The sequence below is a fragment of the Mixophyes fleayi genome, chromosome 4 (genome assembly GCF_038048845.1).
Source record: "Mixophyes fleayi isolate aMixFle1 chromosome 4, aMixFle1.hap1, whole genome shotgun sequence".
NCBI lineage: Eukaryota > Metazoa > Chordata > Amphibia > Anura > Limnodynastidae > Mixophyes > Mixophyes fleayi.
In genome coordinates this window covers 43,289,854-43,306,839 of record NC_134405.1, presented here as the reverse complement: position 1 = coordinate 43,306,839, position 16,986 = coordinate 43,289,854, and the positions used below count along the sequence as shown (strand labels likewise).

Below are 16,986 nucleotides of genomic sequence, written 5' to 3'. Positions count from 1 at the left end.
CTCTCCACCTCTCTAACTCTCCCTTCCTCTCCCTCTCCACCTCTTTCCCTCTACCTCTGCTTTTCCCTCTGACTCTCTGCTCCTCTCTCCCTCCCTCCTCTCTCTGTCACATCTATTTGTTCTCTCAATTGTCCTACTCAGACAAAGTGGAATGAATACCTTTCAAATGAATCAATGTACATAAAAAAATGAAAATGTCAGTTTGTGACACTTGTAACAAAAGCAGCTCCAAGGTCCCCGTATTGTCATGAGCAACATAAGGCATAAGTGAGGTTTCGGCCAGCAGTATTTTAGGTGAAAAAAATAAGTTATAATGAAGGGGATTGTCCAAATGGGATGTTTTAAATGTTGCTGATGCGTGTATTCCGCTCTGCCACCCTCTGCACCATGATAAACACACACTAGGCAAGCAGCACCTTATCAAACGTTAGCACAGGTCTGCAGAGATTCCAGGGATAGGCTGTGATGTAGAGTTAAACATCGAGATAATTTCTAGACTCACTTTGGGGCTATTTATAATATTAAAAAAATGTGCAAAAGGTAAAAGCTGGTGTCAATAGCAACCATTTGGTTACTATCTGTGATTTTTTATTTTTTTAGTGCAGCTGAAAATGAATGGATACAGCTCTTTAGTTGATCTGGGTAACAACTTCTTTATTTCTTAATTGCACCATAAATATTTATTATTATTATTATCATTTATTTGTTAGGCGCCACAAGGTTTCCGCAGCGCCGCACACAGTACAAACAGTAGACTATACAGGGTATAACAGTACAGAACAATAAACAAAAGTACCAATACTTCAGAAACTCCAGGCAGGCAGATGCAATAGACACGGAGCAGAAGAACGGGTAAGGAGACAGGAGGGAAGAGGGCCCTGCTCATGCGAGCTTACATCCTAAGGGAGGGTTAAACAGACCAGGCACAAGAGGAGCCAGTTGAGGGAATGGGAGAGAGGGGAGAATGAGTGGAGGAGATGGGGGTTAAGTAGATGGTTGGTAGGCTTTGAGAAAGAGGTGAGTTTTGAGTGCACGTTTGAAGGAGCACAGAGTAGTAGAGAGAGGCGGATGGAGCGAGGGAGGTCGTTCCAGAGAAGGGGGGCTGCACGGGAAAAGTCCTGGATTCTGGAGTGGGAAGAGGTGATCAGAGTGGAGGAGAGGCGGCGGTCGTTGGCTGAGCGCAGGGAGCGGGCAGAAGTGTGAATGGAGAGGAGGTTAGAGATGTAGTGGCAGTAGAGTGGGAGAGAGCCTTGTAAGTGGTGGTGAGGAGTTTGAAAAGGATTCTGTAGGGGAAGGGGAGCCAGTGTAAGGCGAGGCAGAGGGGGGAGGCAGAGGAGGAGCGGCGTGAGAGGTAGATGAGTCTTGCGGCCGCATTGAGTATAGAGCGGAGGGGGGAGAGACGGGAGTGGGGGAGGCCAGTGAGGAGAAGGTGGCAGTAATCCAGAAAAAGCCAAAAGTATCCTGAAAAAGGAATGGAATATACATGTACTGTGGCATGACACACATGCTTTTCATGTTGGTGTCATGTTCCATTATTTGAGCTATGCTTGTGATCCCAAATGCTCATTGATGCATGTTTGCTATGTCCCATTATGCTGGGTACACGTTACAGTGTTTTCAGCTGATTGTCAGGCCAATCAAACGATAAATGACCCCTTGTATGTACGGTGCAATGATGATCGATTAACGTTCCAAAGCTCATTGTTTCCTTTCATTTGATTTTTAAACCAGACTAAAAATCTCTTTAAACGATGGAACGATGTCGTTCCAATTTTGCAGTGTGTATGAACTCCGGACCGGCAGTGTCCATAGATCTCTGTGGAGTGGGCAGAGTCACAAACTTTTCAGCTGATGGATAGGACAGATGAAGACCACAGATCTGAAGGTAAATCGTGTAAAATGTGCATAGTGTGTACACATGAATCGTCATACTGATCGGGACTCTTCTTTTCCTGTCGTTGGTAAAATCGTTAATTATGTCGCATTGGGGGAAATTGTGTACCCAGCCTTATTGTACAGTGTTGTAGATCAGCTTTATAGTTATAAGGAAAAAAATATCAAAAAAGAAACAAAAAAAAAATCATCACAAGTGACATCTCCTTTGGGCCATTCCCAGGCAACTTCTTTCCATCAAATTTAACATGGAAAATCCCTTAAAGGTATTAAATCACTTTTGTTATTATAATTACCAAGCTGCACTGTGAAATATATTTGTGCTCAGTTTATATGAAGTACCTGTGATGTGCCAACGGTTCAGTATCTCACTGATATACAGATCTCCTTGTTTATTCCCTTATCTCCCCATAATCCTGGTTCCCAGATCCTGAAAGGGGAGTGGCCAACCGCAAAGGGTTTATAGACTAGTAGTGTGGGCATTGTCTGCTGGCCATAGTTTGGGCAGACTATGGGCAGGGCTTTCTTTGACCTGATTTTGCTTTTTAAATGTTTGGAGGCATACCACCATCCTATATAACACCATTCTTTTGTTAATTGCATTATAGGTCACTCTGTTTTTAATGCCTCTTTACAATGTCTTTATTTGGCCAGTTTATCAACACTGCGGTTGATAAAGCCACTTCCAAGTCTTTGTTAAAATCTGATTCTTGTATCATCATCATCATCATTATTTATTTATATAGCGCCACTAATTCCGCAGCGCTGTACAGAAAACTCACGCACATCAGTCCCTGCCCCATAGGAGCATACAGTCTAAATTTCCTAACACACACACACACACACACACACACACACACACACACACAGAGAGACTAGGGTCAATTTTGATAGGAGCCAATGAACCTACTAGTTAATGTTTTTGGAGTGTGGGAGGAAACCAGAGCACCCAGAGGAAACACACGCAAACACGGGGAGAACATACAAACTCCACACAGATAAGGCCATGGTCGGGAATTGAACTCATGACCCCTGTGCTGTCAGGCAGAAGTGCTAACCACTGAGCCACCGTGCTGTATCCTTCACACTGAGACTTGTAGTTCAACGACCACCAGGGAACCACGAGTAGCTTGCCTGCTACTGAGATGTTTTCATTAACCAGATTCTGGCACTATGCATGACACACATAAAGGGTCATTGCCTCTTATGTGGCATGGTTTCTCTTTAGCTGCTAATCTAATTATCAGGGTCAATTGCTATTAGCACAGGTCAGATAAGCAGTAGCTTGGCAGAGTCTGGAGGTCATAAGGTTATCATCACCTCTCTGAAGCGTCCCACCCACTGTAACTTGTCCACAGACCTGCATGACAAGCCTCTGTGCGGTCCTTTGTCTGAGCTCATCATGGAGAGAGTGGGATTAGAGCTACAAGCGTAAACATTCCAAGCGTCTTCAAAGAGCTGTATGTAGGAAATGTGTTCTATAGAGGCAGGTTACACGGGCTATGTTACTATTACAAGACACAGCTGTTCCACCTGTCCCATGCACCCACATACACACGGACATGTACTATATACACCAGCAAAAGTCATCTATTTATAGCATGACATTGCTATACCAATTGTAAAGCGCTGCAGAGCATGCTGGGACTACATAAATAGATGCTAATAAACAAATGAATAATTGAGAGATTACAAGTGAACTGTGTTTGTCCATGTGTGTTTGTGTGCAGACGTGTGGTTTTGTCTTGTACGTGTGTATTTATGTATGAGCTTTTCTTGTGTGCATTTACTGTGTGACTATGGCAGTAGACTTACAGAGATGGGGGGTCTCAGAGTAAAGAGTTAGACGTAGACAATCCCATAGCACACAGGCAAACATAGGGGGTAAAAAAGGCACAATACACAACATAAGGGGGTCCTATAGTAGTCCTACACATATGAGCTCTCACAGCAGCCAGACAAAAGGACAAAGGGGCTCCCAGAGTACACAGACTATATACTTACTATACTATACAGTTACCTTGAACTGTGTCTCTGTTGGCTCCCTGTTTCTTGACATGGTTCTGACCTTGCCAGGATAATTACCATTCCCTGGATGGCTGCCTGCCCTGATTTTTTATCTAGACATTGACCATTCCTGGATTGCTGCCCGCCCTGACTGTTCCCCTAAACATTGACTATTCCTGGATTGCTGCCTGCCCTGACTGTTCACCTAAACATTGACCATTCCTGAATTGCTGCCTGTCCTGACTGCTCACCTAAACATTGACCATTCCTGGATTGCTGCCTGCCTTAACTGTTCACCTAAACATTGACTATTCCTGGATTGCTGCCTGCCCTGACTGTTCACCTAAACATTGATCATTCCTGGATTGCGCCTGCCCTGACCTCTCCTCAGACACAAGCCATTTTTCCATTTTCTCCGGCCAATGTGAGTATCTGCGTTCACTTTTTATTCAGTTCCCAGTATTGTTGATTAATGTCTCCAATATTTCTAGCATCAGCGTCAATCCCAGAATAAGCTTCAACTACTGCGGAGTCTGCTATAGGCGAAAGCCGCGACCAGCCTGGTTCTAGAGGTTTATTATTCGGATTCTGCACTTGGCATCACAATATAAGGAACTTTCTCCGTTACAAATTCGAATGTACCCCTTTACTGTAAAAATCAAAGCGTATCACAAGTCACCTTGGCCTGTATAGAAGCATGAGGTCAGCAGAGCTCGCATTATCAATATATATGAAAATGCCCTAGGGAAGCAAGAATTAATTTTATTTAAAATATTCTGCTGAATATTTAACTTAGTTTGCATCTTAACTAGCATATTAGTCCCTGGAAGTGATAAGGAAAATCAGCTTTCGGATTGTATTAACCAGAGAAATCCTAATGATTTTAACAAATCCGACACACACACACACACACACACACACACACACACACACACACACACACACACACACACACACACACACTTGTTTACCACCGTATTCCTCAGCGTAGTACGTACAAAGATAAAGGAATACAAATTACGGAGCTAGCAATCTGCCCTTCATTTATTGCAGACATCCCCTTGCATGGAGTGGCGTAATGCAAACAGACATTTGAACACCCACAGTCTGTGGGAAATAAAAAAGCCAACAAAACACTATCAGTGAAGGGGTCTAAGAGTCTTTATTCACTACATGAATGGAGCTGTGACTACCACCAACTCAGGAATGTATTAACCCTTCCTACACCGCTCAGCTGACGCACGGACAGGACAAGTGATGCAGATTTCTTTTCCATTCTACACTGCCCAGGCTTAAGGGTGATAATAGAATATGCCCTAACGCACAACCTGTGTTATAGGAGATGTGGCAGATATCTGAACCATTGTCGGTCGGCTAGTAAGGTGACCTCAATTCACGGGCAAATTCTGCCAAATGCCTATTGTTTGGATGCAATGACTGGCATGCCATCCTGCATAATTAATGTTAAGAAATGTCTGGCATTAATGCAAAAAACAAAAGAGGTCAACCTCATTTGAATAGACTGCCAGTCTGTGGCTGTAGGATTCTTATATGTCCATCACTAAGCCTATGACTCTATGGTCAGTCACCGTTTTCTTCTATGAGTTTGTAGCGAGTGTCAGACTAGTAATACGCTCTCAATACAGACAGTGTGCAGATTCCCATGTTCTTCACTCCTCTCGGTTTGAACTTTATCCTAAGAAAAGGTCATTTCTGTCCTGATAAAAAAAAAATGGCTTAAAAACTTAAAGGAATGCCAAGTTTCAGAACTCTACAGATACTGCCAAATAATAGTCTGTCTGGACCTAGCTATGGAGGAACTCCAGCCAAATGTTATTTTTTTTACCACCACGTCCTCCTCCGCCCAACTGGTAGATCCGCGGTATTCCCATGTCTAAGACCCAACCGTCTTCCATCATCCAGGACACACATTTGTACTGAACGCTGGATTCATTCAGAGTTCTGGAACAACAACAAGTATCTTGTAGCAACCGAAATAACGATTTCGAATGAATATGGAATCCCAAGGTGATCCCGCAGGGAGGAGGAGTGTGATTGGGTTGAATAACCGGTGAAGGTCGGTCTGATTTTGTCCACAGGGCTATATATTCCGGAACAGATAAAAGAAAAGAAACAAAGTTAAGTCAAGTTCACAATGCTTCATAAATAGATACATTCAGCCCTGATTTTCTACCTAATTTAATATAATCTAGTAAATAGCTCTTTAGAAATGCAATTAATTTATGCAGCTATCGTTCTACATCACAGTATACATCTTAGAAACATACAAAGCTAACTCTTCATTTAGGCCCATGGGGATATGTAGTTGAGTTAACCACCCTCACAAGCCCAACCTCTCTGTCCACATTCTCACTCAATGTCACCTCCTCCTCTTGTCTCAGCCTCGCCCCTCCCCATTAGATTGTAAGCTCTGATGAGCAGAGCCCTCCCTCTTCCTATTTATTTGTCGTCTCCACCTGTGCGCCCTTGCATCTTGCCTCTTGCATGGTTTGTAGGACACTTGTTATATTATATTGCCTATTACGTCTTATCTACAGTCGTATGCTTTTTGATTGTCCAGCACTTGGCCTGTTAGTCGTCTTGATCTTTATAATATACTCTACTTCCCCACTATACAGCGCTGTACAATATTGTGGAGTATTATAAATAAGCAATATTATTAATACTTTTTTTTTTGCCAATCCACTGAAATAACATCTATCTCCCAAAAGAGATTTTCTCATATATATATACCATAAAGATTAAATATATTGGCCAGTGTTAACCTGATATTCCATTGCACACAGTTGAAGCTCCTCCCACATCTTTATGACAGAGTTTATGACATCACTGGTCCTGGACCTGTGTAGGAATCAACCAATCCACACTGTGCCTATCTGCAAAGCAAGACTGTCAAGCTGTCAGTCACTGTAGCCTTGTTTAGTAAGAGAAACACCTCAAAACTAACATGGCAACTTCTTGAGCCAAAGAGCATGGTGGGCACATTTAGTTAAGTATAAACACTCCAGTTATTTCATGTGTATAACCATACCTCTCAACATGTAAGTCAGTGGGACAGGGGGCGTGACTACAGCATGAGGGGGTGTGGTCACACCACAATCGGTGCGTGGCTACCCCCAGAGGTCTGCCTTACGCTGTAAAGTGTGAGGTTGCTCATTAGATACCCTTCCCCCAACATTGCCACCCATGGGACAAACGTGTGCCCAGGTGGGGCAGAGCCTTAAATTCGGGACTGTCCCACTGAAATTGGGACAGTTGAGAGGTATGATATTACCTAGCCTTTGTGATATATATATATATATATATATATATATATATATATATATATATATATATATATATCGAGGCTGTACTTGCTCTTTAAATTCATGCTGTAGTAATTTCCTTTCAATAGTCCCGCCTCTCAGTAGGTGTTGTACAAATGAGCATTGCTTAAATGTCTTCAGCCACATGTAGAGGCAGGTGTGTGTTACTGGAGAGTTTACACAACACATTTCACCAGAAAATAATATAGCATTTCAAAATCTATTTTGTTGCATGAGCTAAAGATTACACCACTCCAAATATTATAGGACATGAAACACATGTTGCAAAACTCCAAAATCTATTTCAAGCCAAGAGTGAAATTTTGTAGCACTGTAAAATTGTTTATGCCACTTAGTACATGATTCCATGCCATCCGAATATATATCTTAGCAACTCATATTAAGTTGTGTGCCATGATAAAATGTTACAGCGCAGAGTCAGCCTTCATGATTTGTTTTAAAGGGCCATATACTAGGCAAGTATAGACTTCTGTAAATAATCTATGTAAACAGTGTGTTCTGATGTCATCACTACAGTGCTCATTACAATAATACCCTGCCTTCTGATGATTATTTATTATTATCACCTCTGATTTCTGCCTGAAGACCCATGCCTTTATATGGTAGGGGTGAGGCTCTGTCTGTAGAAAGTGAGTGTTCTGTCTGTGCAAAGGTGGAGCCTTTGGGCAAAGGGCAGAGTCTCGGTGTAAAAGGTGGAGTCTCTGGGCAAAGGGTGTAGTCTCTGTGTAAAAGGTTGAGCTTCTTGACAAAGGGCGGAGTCTCGGTGTAAAAGGTGGAGCCTCTGGGCAAGGATGGAGTCTCTGTGTAAAAGGTTGAGCTTATGGGCAAAGGGTGGAGTGTCTGTGTAAAAGATGGAGCCTCTGGGCAAGGGTGGAGTCTCTGTGTAAAGGTGGAGCCTCTGGGCAAAGGGTGGAGTCTGTGTGTAAAAGGTGGAACCTCTGGGCAAACAATGGGATCTCTGTGTAAAAGGTTAAGCTTCTGGGCAAAGGGTGGAGTCTCTGTGTAAAAGGTGGAACCTCTGGACAAAGAACGGAGTCTCAGTGTAAAAGGGGGAGCTTCTGGGCAAAGGGCGGAGTCTCTGTGTAAAAGATGGAGTCTCTGGGCAAAGAACGGAGTCTCAGTGTAAAAGGGGGAGCTTCTGGGCAAAGGGAGGAGACTCTGTGCAAAGAGCAAAGTTCAATGTAGCTTCTATTTTCGAGTATAAATTACAGCCTTGAACTGATGCTTGCACAATACACTCTATAATAAAGGGGTGCAGGCAGATTAAGGGGGAATCATATTTGTCATAAGTCAATTTAATAAAAATATACCAAATTCGCCTCTATCTGATGCGACCACTTAAGTACAAAATAAAACACGATTTCAGGAATTTTGTCTATAAACTTGGCACAGTGGTCAGTATTGCTACTAATGTGGTGTAGGTGGGGGGGTTTGAGTTTTTTGGACAACTGGGACACTTCCTCGCTCAGCTACAGACTTTACAGTAGGGGTGGGCTGCATATCATTGGGGAGGGGGCAGCTGTACCGGGGGCAGAAAATGGCCTAACAGCTGGGGGAGATTTAAAGCTACAAACTGGGAGTTGGGGAAGCAGTGTGCAATATAGCGGCAGGGAACTGGGTTTAGTCACGGAAATGGGGGAGAAGTGTCCGGGGGAGTTAGATGATAACGAGGTCTGTAGACTAACACTAAGCGGCAGTAAAAATATCAAATGTATGATAAGAAATGCTTGGAGTCTTCCAAACAAAATAGATGAAACAGAATTAATGATGTTGGAAGAGAATTATGATGCAGTGGCTGTAACAGAGACTTGGCTGGGTGACAGTCCTGGCTGTATAGTGAGTCTAGAAGGATATAACAGGACAGGAAATGGGGAGCATCTTTTGTACATCTGAAATCCTGTCTAACACCTGCCAAGCTGGAGGGTATCTGTGAAAATGATGACCATGCATTATAGGCAGATGTACATGGAGGAATACAGAACTAGGTAATGGAAGGGGGGCAAAAATATATTTTGACCCCAGCATATCCCCCTACTAACCCAACAAAACAATGCAGAGACACCAGAATATAACTATTCACCCCTTCGTTTCTCACTGGGTTCCTCTATGGACCTTATTATAGACTGGGTGCAGGGGCCCCTCCACCTACAAGGGGCCTGAGTGCTCTGTGACTGCTGCTCTGGTGAGGGGCCACAGTCCTTTGTACCTTCTGCACCAGCGGTAGCTACGCCAGTGCGGTAGAGGACAATATGGGGCTGATTGATCCAAGCAATTTGGCTGCCAGTTTGTGGGGTCAGGATGGAATTTTCCTTTCCTCCTGTGAGGTTAAATGGACAATGGTCACACTGGGGTCTTTGTTTTGCCTTCCTCTGGATCAACACAATAAGCATTTATGAAAGGTTAAACTTGATGTACTTATCTCAATATGTAACTATGTAACCAGACCTGCACGTTTGTCCATCTTTAGACTGTGGAACTATGAACATAGCATAGAATTCGATCGGATTCTGTAATTTTCCTGTTACAGGATAGAAAAGTAAAAAGGAAAGTACATTTTTATTGGTCGATATGGGTTACACTACCAGTCAGGGCCATCTTTTCCATTGGGCACGATGGGCAGCAGGCGCGGCCTGACGGACGTCAGCCCGGGGGGCACACGCCGCACAGGCGGCCGCATCACATGACACGTGATGCGGCCGCGTCATCAATCACGCGGCCGCATCACATTTATATTACTTCCGGGGGGCCGATGCCCCCCGTCCCACCGGCCCAGCCCTCCCCTGATGGGCAGGTGCCCGGGGGCCCCACGGGAAAGGGGGCCCTGTAGACAGGGCTCTTAATGAGAATAAATAATCCTGCAAAAGAAAAAAACCTGCAAAAAAAACCTTCAAGGGTCACTAAGCAAGTACATCTATCTATCTCTATCTCTATATATCTATATCTATATCTGTATCTCTATACATCTACATATATATATATATATGTAGGGGCTCCGGTGCACTGCTTTGCCCGGGGGCCCATAATGTTGTTAAGATGGCCCTGCTACCAGTGCACATGGTTTCATAAATATATCACAATGTTTACCCAGATAATTACAACATGATTGACACTGTTCCGGATAAATGGACTGGGGGGCTGGGTACAGGTCTGCTTTGTATAAGGTTTGTAGATGACACATTGATCGGTCGAAGCATTGACATTCCAGGATGGTAAATAACATGATGAAGGATTTTACTGCACTTGGACACAACAAGGGAAGTTGTCAGGTTAAATCTGTGAAGTATAAAGTAATGCGCTTGGGGGGGAAAGAATCCTTCAGAAAATTGTTAATTTAGGGATACAATAATAACACAAATTTCTATGCAGAAGGATGTGGGTTTATCATTTAAGATAATTTGAAAACAAGTAAATAGTATAGCCATGCCAAAGGTGAGGCTCGCACAATATTTGGCCAGATAAGCAGATAGATTGGGTGTGGAAGAAGAGGTATTCTTTCCATTCTATATATCTTTGTTTCACATTCTGTCGGTCAAGTAATCTGTAGACTCAATGGGCTGCTCATCACAATGTGTATGGGCAAAAAGAACCACTGATCCCATCCAACATCCGATCAGTTTAACTGAAAGAAAATGCCGATCAATGATGACTCTTAATAAATGTGCAGTCGCCGCTCTACAACACTAATTTGTGACTTATAAAGTTTGCCTATTGTGCTCAAGCGCCAAATAGTTGGATCACTCTGATTTGGCTACACTGGTGGATTGGACATTGACCTGAACGCTGGTTTGTACCATAAGGGCACATATGTTCGCTCTCCCCTGCGTTCACCTATTAACCCACAGTGCACACATGGTTCACTGAAGCCTATGGAGAGAGCTTCATCTGTACACATGAGCACGGAGTGATCGTTGGATGACATGGATGCAGTATGTCCTATTGTCTTACATCCATGTTCCATCAGCACGGTGGCTTAGTGGTTAGCACTTCTGCCTCTCAGCACTGGGGTCATGAGTTCGATTCCCGACCATGGCCTTATTTGTGAGGAGTTTTTATGTTCTCCCTGTTTGAGTGGGTTTCCTCCGGGTGCTCTGGTTTTCTCCCACACTCCAAAAACATACTGGTACGTTATTTGGCTGCTATTAAATTGCCCTCAGTCGCTCTCAGTATGTGTGTGTGTGTATGTTTGGGAATTCAGACTGTAAGCTCCAATGGGGCAGGAACTGATGTGAATGAGTTCTCTGTACAGCGCTGCGGAATTAGTGGCGCTATATAAATAGATGATGATCATTATACAATGTGAGTGCTCCTGTGTACTATTGGCCCTTTCTTTATGTCCCCTCTGGGCTGCATTCTATTCTGCTCGATGTTGGATGAACAGAAAGCAGTTGAGGCGGAGGAGGGAAATGGGCAGAACTCCTACACACGGATGCTTTTCGTGCTGAATGTACCTTTACCAACTCTTCCCAGAGAAGCCTATGAAGAGTGCGCTGGCACAGTGCCGTAACTTAGAATTCTAGCGCCCAGGGCGAGAAAGACAATTGCCGTCCCCCTAGCCCTCAATTTTAACCAAATTAACCTAAAATATTCCTAATTTGCGCCCCCTTTCAGCGTTGCGCCCTGGGCGGCCGCCCCTGTCGCACAGCCCTAGTTACGGCCCTGCGCTAGCAGGACACATGAGCATTCATACGGAATGCTGGACAAAACATGTACATCCATGGCTACAAGGCCGCTCAGCGTTCACATATAAGGCCTGTGTATACCCTTGGCACTTTCTTCATAGAGTTTAATTAACCGTATTTGCAGTGCGGGTTGAGCTGCGATCACCAAGTATCACAAGCACAAGGAAAGGACCCATGGGTACGAGTCCTTAATGTGCCAACTACGTTTTATCTACCAATATGGCATGTGTCTATGTAACTACAGGCGTCTAGCAGTATAAGCAGGAACGTACAAAGCTCCATAGCTTTATATACTCCCAGAAACCCACAGGTTCTCCTGGGCTGACTACCAGAATATATGGTAAGGGTATCATGTTTTCTGGATTTTCCCAGTTTAGCTTAAGGATAAAACAACAAACATATTTTAGGGGGCTGTCACCGAGCTCAGTGTAGAAAACCCACCAGCGGGTTACTATTAATAATAGTGTGAGAAATAAATTGTAGTGTATATATAGTATTACATTAAATAAAATAAAAACAAAATATGTAACTTCAAAGTCTACCATATTACACATTTTCTTTTCCTACTAAACCAGCAGATTATAATACTTTTTGGGCATATTTCCTCTATAAAAAAAAAAAGAGTATTTTAATAGACTATACTATTATACATGAGAATATACTTTGATTTATCCACATCAATACATTGGCATTCAAACAAGATATCGCTATAAATATAAAAGAAGAAGTTTTAATATCTTCCACAGCTCTTAAGGTAAAGCTGCCAGAATCTTACATAGTTATTTAGTATCGAAAAACTAACCTATTAGAACACATAGCGACAACACGACAATGCGACAAAGCAACAGAGCGACACATATTGAAAACATAATTTTTGGGTTGTAAACAATTGTTTGACTGATGGAAGAAAACCTTACGCACAACACGACATAACGACAAAGCAACAACGCAACAAATCTTATTTTCTAAATAGCATTTTTGGTCTATTTACCAAATAATTTGCTAATATATGAAAACTGCTGCACATTACAAATCGGACCCACACAACGCCGGGTGACCCTACTTGGATATGACTAAAACCTCTGGGAATATAATATGCAAATTATATGGCTAAAATAAGAATTGAAATCAAAATGGACATGTTTGCAGACTGGTTTGGCATCATAAATGTATATGAATCATTTTTACTGCTAATCGTGTAAAATCGGGAACATCTGAGGGGTATTTGGAAAGTACAATTTGAATGTTCCGAGGCTGTGCCCTAGGAAAGACAGGAGAGGGTTAACCCTCAAGAATTTGATCAACAATGGAGGAATCAACTCTGATTGACCTTCCCAGAGTGCTTTGCCCATGTCATTCAGTTCGGGCCGGGGTGGGGGGGGGGGGTGGAAGGTGTAAAAGGGGGGTAAACGGTACAGCAGGGGAAATGGATGTACCAGGATTGGGGAGAGAAGACTGCAGTGTGAATAAGATAACTTACATTTTCTGAACTGTGGTAGAAAAATGACTGACTCTGCTTGGTTGCTATGGGCAACACCACCTTTACCCTGCGCACCAGCCGTCTCCCCATAGCATACACCTATCAGACATTACTGATCTTTTCAGCCATGCATCCTGTCTGTTCTGTGTGCCAGAGTTTATATGTCTGACCTGGGAACTCTAACTAATACAGCTGGGTGTCCTTCTTCACACACTGATACAGGGAAGAGGTGCAGGCAGATTGTGTGAGGAGGAGGAGGACACAATGCAGGGAGATAGCGGAGATAGAGGAAGGGAGGCTGTGGGAGAATCTGGATAGTATGAGGCAAGAGAAGGAAGGGAAGAGCTCAGGGAGGACAAAGAAATGGGAGACTGTATTCATATGTAAACTTTGTCATGAAAGGCTTTCTAAAGAGGCAATGAAACACCCCCCCCCCCTCTCAGATTTGTATAGAGTCACTCTCCTTTATCTAACATGGGTTTCCCCCCTCCCCCTGACATTCCCCAACACTGAAAGAGAGAAGTGGAAGAACATATTAACCACTCCGCATCCAGTCCGAGAACTGTATATGTCTATGTATCCTGTCTTATTTACAGGAGGTGACCGTGTTACCATATACTGTACATACCTGTGCCTGTAGAAAGTGTTACTACACACACGGGCCTAAGATATCTGTCCCTATACATGACAACAGAGCTTTCTCGTGCTGATCCTGTCCTCTTCTATAGTCATCTCTCGGTTCTTAAAGCAATGACCAGGTGTCGAAGCAGCCCCTGATTAAGGGTACAGGCCAACCTAGTATAATACGGTCCTAGCGCCCCCTCACTTTACACGCCAGGCTAATACATGGTGGGTACAAGCAAGCGCATCCTTACCTTAAAGTCCGACTTTCTTCACCTCCTTATCAATGTTCATGTTCTGTGCTTTCAAAACTCAGCTTCACATGGCTTTTTAAAAGAGTTGCAACAATATTTGTCACTTATTTAATTTTTCTTAAAATCAGAACTGTAAAGCAGAACGGAGGCATGAACGAGCGTTACTGAGGGTTAGGATGTGGAGGAAGTGGGGGCTGTCGTACCCATGCCTATCGCCATCATTGCCTATCCTACTCACTTATACTCAAGCATGTGGACACACTCAGGTAGATCTTGTCTGTCAATGTGGTTGTTTTGGACTTTGCTCAACTACTGGCCCTAGACACTTATCTTGAACCTTAAAATTGTAACTAAATTTGATCACTCAGAATGGAACACTGATGAACACTCTCTCCTACTGGCATATCGGCACCAAGAGCACCTCCAACACCAGATCAGTACCACCGAGATTATTCTGCAGCCTCTTACATTTATTCAGTATTATTACCTGGGTGCAAATTACTTACTCAGGCAAATATCTAAATAAAAAGAATATATGTATTTATATACCAATGTTCACCAAGAGAGCTATAGCACTTGTAGGAAGAAATAAGCAATCACATCATAACACGTCAATACAGCATTAGGGAAAATATAGTCCAATACCAGTTTCCTCTAGCGAGATCCTGGGATATACTTCTTGGGCATGGCGGAACATGCCCTTGCCTATTCCTACTGCTAGCAAGTGTCAACCTACTTTTGTTGGGAACACAAAAGCCCAAGACTCAGAGATCAGGTCTGAAGGTCCTTGCAGTCATCACCATCATCAATATTTATTTATATAGCATCCTCTTCAAAGCTTCTGATCCGGTTCAGTTGGAGCCGTAACCGCTACTTGTCCTGCCTCCAGATCTTCAAGGTCTCTCAAGTCTCTGGGCACGGCTCTCTTATCCAGTTCCCAGATTGTTCTGTGTACAGGTGGGAACTATCTTCTCTAACTATCCCAATTGATGGCTATCTCATGGAGATTGAAGAAGAACCAACACTTGAAGTCTTTAGATGAAGGCCATGTACAATAAATTTGAATAAAGGGGCATAAAATTAGAGCTATAGATAGAAATGTAGATAACTGTGGTACCCTCCCTGAATTAACTCCTTGTATTTATTATGTGTGATCCAGAACTCCAGGTCAACCATCCTGCTGCCTGCTCCCAGCACTGTTAGATAAGTTAGTACTTAACACACCATCCATGAAGAAGGTCTGTGCTCGTGACAACCTTAGTAGGATAGGTTAAGTCACAGTGGCTACAACTCTTTCAAGGAATACTTAACACAGTAACAAGTCCACTTTCAAAACAAAGTCAAACTGCTGCATGATAACATTAGTACAAATATTGGGGAAGTGCTATCGGTATGTTTCCAAACTAGACTAGATCCTCAGGGGCTGAATGACTTGGGAGATATGAAGCTCTATGTATGTGTTTGGCTAAGTTAGCCACCAATATGATGGTTTGGTGAGTAGACTAAACAAGTATATTGAACAGTGTGTGGACACCACTACATATATCTCCTACATTTATAGGGCTTATTCATATGAGTAAGCTTTTTTGGCGTTTGGAGCTGACTAACGGTTTACAGCAGAGGTGTGTACAGTATACAAGGATCAATGGTCCTTATGTCTCTCTTTCTACCCTCTTGGCAAGTACCAAATCATTTTTATGGTTCGTCTCTGGTAAAATCAAACTGGATATATGAACTTCACTTTATACAAAGGTGAGTTTGACATTATAGTTTTACTGTATCCAGTTTGACCTGTCTCACATAACTCAGTGCTGCTGGGAGACCCTGCTCTTTCATGCAAGCATTTTTTCCAGAATTTGGTCATGCCATATTCCAAACGGAATGCAAATCAATTAAACCATTCTGAAATTGTGCAGGTACTCGGGATCATGCTATTCACAAGGGCAGCAGAATGACTGGGATTACTCTGTGACGCCAGAAGATGATGATTTTCTGACACTTTGCTTGGACCCGTGAATTGCAGGGCGGCACCTGTGGACATCAGGAAGGCACAGGAACCAGGACTGATAATCTTGGTGTATGTACAATTTTCAGAGCTGTCTCATGTTCATGGGCGTCTGAAGCAAATGTTGGTGGGGTTCTCTTGAAGTCACACTCATTGTCCTTTCGCATTGGCGACGTGGTTTTGTCCAGGCCTGGCCATATTATGTCTTTATATTCCTGAGCGCTGTCTTGCCTGTGCTACCTTCCACTTTTATATATTTTCAGCGTTTCTGTCCCCCCCCTCCTTCATATGCCTTGCCTGACGTTCCCCTCTGTCCCTCTCTTGTGGTCCTCTCTCCCACTACTGTATTTTGTCTGGTGTCAAGTCTTCCTTCGTCCTTATTCTGTTCTACCCTCTCCCCCATCCATCCATACCTGTAGAAACGTTATATGTATGGACATGTAAATCTTTATCTGCTTATCAGAATGGGTCACTACTCTTGCTTGTGGCTTCCAGCTTGCCTCCATTCCCCTCCTTATATCATGACACTGGCCCTGTCACGTGCAGCCCTGTCCTCAGTGATGGACAAGTGTCTCCCACAAGATCAACTCACTCACCTTCTGAAATACTCTGCACTGCACTGCGGATTTTGATGATGTCATTGGCTACAGGTTGTGCTTACATTTGGTTGCACGCACTTATGTAGGAGATGCAGGATGAA

At 43.3% G+C, this 16,986-nt stretch overlaps 1 long non-coding RNA gene across 1 annotated transcript; it reads right to left on the bottom strand.

Annotated features, from left to right (window-relative positions):
* Positions 1 to 5,030: 5,030 nt before the first annotated feature.
* LOC142149762 (uncharacterized) lies at positions 5,031 to 13,735 on the bottom strand. Its single transcript, XR_012690886.1, has 3 exons — positions 13,407 to 13,735; positions 9,328 to 9,564; positions 5,031 to 6,001 (listed from the first exon to the last, which is right to left on the bottom strand). It is a non-coding gene; the product is annotated as an uncharacterized LOC142149762 (long non-coding RNA).
* Positions 13,736 to 16,986: the final 3,251 nt, after the last annotated feature.